Source organism: Pelodiscus sinensis, chromosome 27, assembly GCF_049634645.1.
Source record: "Pelodiscus sinensis isolate JC-2024 chromosome 27, ASM4963464v1, whole genome shotgun sequence".
Classification (NCBI taxonomy): Eukaryota; Metazoa; Chordata; order Testudines; family Trionychidae; genus Pelodiscus; species Pelodiscus sinensis.
The window spans coordinates 16,037,403-16,043,402 of NC_134737.1; positions in this window are offsets into that span (position 1 = coordinate 16,037,403).

Consider the following 6,000-nt stretch of genomic DNA (forward strand, 5'->3'; position numbering starts at 1 on the left):
ATGCTGCTCCACAGCTCTCCACCAGCTCCAGGCTGGAGGCAGGGGGGTACCTCACTAGCTCTGCAACCCCCCGCCGCGGGTCCCAGCTCACATAAGGCCAACAGAGGTTTCTCTGCCACAGCCAGTCCCCATGGCTGGTCCCGCCGCCCAGCGGGGTGCTGCCTACAATAGGCTGGCCCCAAGTCCTGGGCGCCAAAGTCCTTCACGTGCTGCTGGAGCTGGGGACGGCACCGGGAGAGCCCTTTAGCCGACCTGCAAGTGAAGTAGCAAGTGGGAGCTGCCCTCGGGCACAGGACCCCCGTGCAAGCTCGGAGCAGCTGCAGGGATAGCGGCGGGAGAGGCGCGCACAGGCGGGGGTAGCACTGCCCCCTGCGTAACGGTGTCAGCCTGCGAGGAGTCCCTGGGCGCCAGCACCATCCTCGGCCCAGCTTCTTTGCCTTGCCCCGGCTCCTTTGCTCAGGACTGGTCCCGTCCTCCCCACCCTCCCCTCCGCCCCTCTCCGGGCTGAAAGTAGACGCCTCAGCTCCCCAGCTGGCTGGGACCGAGCTCCTCCAGCCCCGCGGCAGGGGCCAAGGTACCGTATGAAAGAGGGGTATGATGGTAGGCGGCGGAGCCGGGCAGCAGCAGTAGGCAAAGGGTGGGCAGCAGGCTCCGGGCATGCATGGTGCCAGCGCTGTGCAGCAGGTAGTGGCGTCTCCCGCGGCTTTTTCAAATTGGCAGGGCGGGTCGGGGCATTGCCAGGGGTGGCTGCTTACCTAGAAATGCCGCCCCTGGAAATGTGCCGCCCCAAGCACCTGCTTGATTTGCTGGTGCCTAGAGCCGGCCCTGTCCCTCCTCCCTCACCCCTATCATCAGTTCCAGAAATGGACTTTTTGGATCCTGCCCCACTGTGGGTGTATACCGCGCCTTGGCTGCACAGTGCTGACAGACACTGGATGAAGTTTCAGGGGGTAGCCCAGTTAGTCTGTAACAGGAAAAACTTAAAAAACAACAAATGGTCTGGTAGCATTTTAAAGACTAACGAAACATGTGGATGGTATCATGAGCTTTTGTGGGCACAATCCACTTTTTCAGATGACCAGTGCCGGACTGAGCCATAGTTGCCCCCGTGCACACGGCACCCCTTACCACTTCAAATCAGGTGCCCCCCATAGGTTGGTGCCCCGGGCAGCTGCCTGGCCAGCTCTCCCCTTAATCCGGCCCTGCAGATGACAGCTGGATGAAGTGAATGAACTGGATGAAGTGATAGGTTTATTGATTATCAAGTCTCATATGTAATGTGCAGTCACAAAAGAAGCTGTCTTTGGTATAAAAATGTGTGACATCTAGTCCCTGAACAATACTTTAACCCTACCCCCCCCCCCCCCCCTCAAACACACCTTGAGAAGTGCTAAGGCTGCACTCAGGGACTGTTCTCAGGCTCCCAGTTTATCACTGCAGCTGGGAGGGCTAATTGGTGGGGGGGGGGGGGCAGGTTCACTGTTTTGCCAAGCATACCCTGACCTGCTTGGGAGAGTTTCAATTCTTCCACTGGAGCCAACCCAGCCCTTCCCGCCCCCCTTAGGTCAGAGAGTGAACTAAGAAGATGACGCACAGTTAACAAGGAAGATTGTTACTTTGGCAACGGTTGGCAAGGAGCGAGTGTGTCTGTATCCACACACAGCAAGGCTGGCGCTCCATGACTTCAAAGGACTCTCTGGAGTAGGTCCGCTGGTCTTGTGCCCAGTGGTAGAACTGACTGAAATGGCAATTAACATCCCCCCCCCCCCCCCCCAGCCTCTGGAAAAAGCAGCATGAACATGTCATCTTGCTACAAGGCGCGTTCAAACACATTGTTTGTGATTGGTAGTATAACAGAAGAGACCTGTTCTAAACTGCACAGTGCTCGCTCCAGGCCAATGCAGCGCGAGAGAGCTAGGCCACAGGGGTCAAACTCACCCTTCTTAGGGCTCCACTGAGTGACATTCCAGGGCAGAGCTCAGCCCAGAACCCAGGGCTGAGTTGTGTTGATGCACCCTTGGGCGCCTCTGAGGGGTGCTGCCCTGGGCTGCTGCAGGGCCAGCCCCCCTGCCTTTGGGGAGTCCCTGAGCCTGCATTCCTAATGCAGGAGCTCGGTCCATTCCTGAGGCAGCTTGTGTTGGCTGTCTAGCTGCTCCCAGGACTTGAACCCACACCACCCTGTGCTCTCCAGGTCAGTGTGCTGACCCCTGGGCAAGGCCACCCTCCCTCACTTGCTGTTGGTGGGTTGGGGTGCTCCTGGGGTGGGCAGGCCCTCAAGGACACTCTAGCACTTCTGCTGGTTTCAAGCACCTTGTTTCGCACTCTCTGTTCACCCATAGCACAAGTTTCAGCACTGGATTTTACTCAGCTGCAATAGCACCAGGAACCTGCAGGCCCGTGTTCTAGGAAGGATGCACTGAAGCACTTAGCATGAGGCTTTGAGCACAGCTAGAAGGGCCCCCAGCGACCCTGTTTTAGGGAACCAGGAAAGATGTGTTTAAGGGGCAGTTTGCATGGGTATTTTAGGGTACAATGTTGGCAAAAGCTTAACTGCAAACTTGCCTTGGCAAAACATAGATATATGGTAATAAGCCAAAACGGCTAATAACCTAGCACTACCTTATATAGACTATGGGCAGCCTTCCTGACAGGCCGTGGTTGGAACTCCAGGCACTTTAAATCGCCTGGCTGGCCCAGCCCTGCCCCTTCCAGGCGTGTGGAGCTAGGCCCCTGCCCTTGGGGGGGGGGGGCGGGAAGGAAGGCGGGCTGGCAGGCCTATGTTACTGGGCCACAGAAACACAGAGTGAGGGAGAAACAGCTGAGCAGGCATTCTGGGGGCGGAGTGTGGGTGGGGCCAGGCTGGTGGTTCAGGAAGGCAACGCCTTCCCCTGCCTAGCATACTGGCCACCCATGCAGGAGGGGGTTACCTTGAGCAGCTCCCAGTCAGCAGGGGTGCTAAGACTAGGGGTGCCAGGTGTCCGGTATTCACCCGGACCGTCCGGTATTTTCAGCTCCTGTCCAGTAAAAAAATGCAGAGAATATTGGACACCTAAAATGTCCGGTGTTTTCTGATTTTTTTCCTCGGACAGGAGGCGAAAATGCCGGGCACCTGGCAACCCTACAATCACTCAGCGCCCAGCCCCCACCTGCTCCCAACACCCCCAGCCCCCACCCTCGTGCTTACCTGATTCTGCAAGGCTGCTGGCACAAAATGGCTGCTGACCAAGGCCCTGGGTCTTAGTGCTCAACCACTCCCCTGTGCCTATCCCTGCACTCACTCTTAAAGGGGACATGCTTCTTTAATGCTGTTTTATTTGTATTTATTTATTTTTTTGCTCAACTTTGATCTCCCCCCCCTTTTTTTTTTAGCTTCAACAGAATTTTCCCTGGTTTTTTTTTGGGGGGGGGGGGGATTTTCGGTATTTTTTTTTCAACCATCTGGCAACCCTAGCTAAAGCAGCTTTCTGCCTCTCCTGGCACTGCTCCAGAAGCAGCCAGCAGCAGATACCCAGCCAGTGGGAGAGTGGAGCTCAGGGCAGGGGCAGTTCATGGAGCTCTGTGTACTCTCCCCCGACCTCCACCTAAGAGCCTGGCCTGTGCTGGCTGCTTGTGGGTGCGGTCTGCAGTGCCAGGACAGGCAGGAAGCTGCCTTAGCACCCCCACTGGTCACCTGAACCCCCTGTAGCAATAAGACCCATTGGTTGATATTCCATGCCCCAGTCCTGGGTCGCAACCACTGGTCTAGAGCGAGCTATGTGACTGCTTGCTTGATTTCCCCAGCAGATACGGGAAATCACATTCTCTCTCGGTCCTGTCTGTCTCACTCACACAGTCTTTGTCACAGTCACCTCCCAACACATACTGGCTGCGTTTACACTGGAAAGATTTTGCGCAAAAGCGGCCGCCTGTCTACACTGGCCGGGAGTATTTGCGCAAGAACACTGACGTTGTAATGTACAAAATCAGTGCTTCTTGCGCAAATACTCTGACGCTCCCGCTCAGGGATAAGCCCTCTTGCGCAAGTATTTTTGCGCAAGCGGCCAGTGTAGACAGCAATGTTAATTTCTTGCGCAAGAGAGCATCTACGCTGGCACGGATGCTTTTGCGCAAAAGCACATGCCAGTATAGACGCTTTCTTGCGCAAATACCTTTAACGGAAAAACTCTTCCGTTAAAAGTATTTGTGCAAAATCATGCTCTGCCTCTCCTGAGACCCTGCCAGCAGCTACATTAGCCTGCTAGAGACAGGAGTTCAATCTATGAGGCAGTGGCTGGAATGATTTGATGGGTTCCTTTCTCAAGGAAGCAAAGGTTTTGGAAAGAACAAGAAAGTAGGCTCCTCTCTTCCTGTTCAAATGCTGGGCTTTCTTTCCCGGCTCCTCACAGAGAAATGCCCACTCCACAGGTTTGGCCATGTGCAGACAGTTTCAGTCCAGCCAGGTCTCACTCGCAGGAAAGAGATCGGGCTGGGCTGCTGAGTGCACAAAAGGGATTCTCTGTTGAGGCTGCAGGTCACAGGCAGAGCCTGTTGCTCTCGCTGGCTTTCTAGCTCTGTCATGCAGCTGTCCATTGTCATTACTCAGGGTCCTGGTGTTGCCACAGCAAGAGGGCAGCTGGGTGCACTCTGAGGCTGTTATGGGGCCAGCTGCCAGCTGAAATTGAGAGCTGGTGCTGAGTGTCCACGCTGGCTCTGAGAGGCACATAGCTCCAGATGGAGCACTTTTGAGTCGGAGTGGTTACTGATGATTATCCATTTCCAATTCATTCTGATTTCAGAGCAGGGGATTGTAGTACTCTAGACAGAATCAGACCCAACAGAGTCCAGGTTATCAAGTTCACTGGATGGGAAGCCCAGAGTGAACAGAGAAGCACACAGTGTAGAGCAAAGCTGTAACTGCTTTCATTAGTACACGTACTGCAACCCACTAGGGATATTAAGCAGTGGTTAATAAGCTAATCAAGTAGTCAATAGAATTTCCATCCAGTTAACGCCTGGGGGCAGTGCAAGCTGGGACTCAGCAGTCCTGACTTGCACCGGGTTCCAGACTGCTGTGGCTCTGCTTTTTAAATGTAATAAGAGCTGCCAGGTGTATTGGGTACCTGACTACTCAACTGGTCCCTTTCATCTCTACAACCCACATGCAGATAGAGGAGTATTGCTAAGCTGGGTTAGCTTTTGTACCATCCCTCGCATATACTCACCCCTGCCTGGAGATCTGGCAGCAAGAGACAAAGCCCCAGCCAGTCTCTAGCATGCCAAACAAGTCCGATGGGCCAGATCCAATCCAGATCACTCACTCGACTTTCTTACATGGCGTAGGCCTGCTGACAGCAATTCCAGCCCCAGCACAGAGTGGTCACTGGGCCCTCTGCAACTCAGTCCAGCTGACATTTGGGCTGTGCAGAACCTGCTCTGCTGGCACCAGGTGAACCGCTGTCAGCTGTGCTGCTGGCATGTTTCCTATTTTTTCTCATTCAGTGAGCAATAAATGTTCTGTGCATTGAGGTATGCATGGGTGTGCACCACCAGGAGAAGCAAAATATATATTTTATAGAAGTGACCATTGGGATAATTACTGCAGCCAAAAGAGGGTAGGCATTTTAGAACTCACTACTCAAAAGAATTAAAGTTAAGAGAATCAAAATTAGGAAATGTATAGAATAGGGATGTAAAATCCTGTTTAACCAGTGAACTGCTTAAATGGGGGTTGGAGGGAGCACCCAGCCCAGCACTTCTCCAGCCAGGCTGGGCCTGCCACAGATGGGTGCTGCTACAACTGGCCTGGAGTAGCCCCCTACCCACATCAGGCAGTAGGCTGCTCCAATCCACTGGTTAACAGTAACGGGCAAGTAAGGGTGATTCTTACTGGTTAACCATTCACAGCCCTAGTATAAACCAGTCAAAACACTATGGCTATGTCTAGACTGGGCAGTTTTTCTGGAAAATCAGCAGCTTTTCCAGAAAAACTTGCCAGCTGTCTACACTGGCGCTTGAATTTCC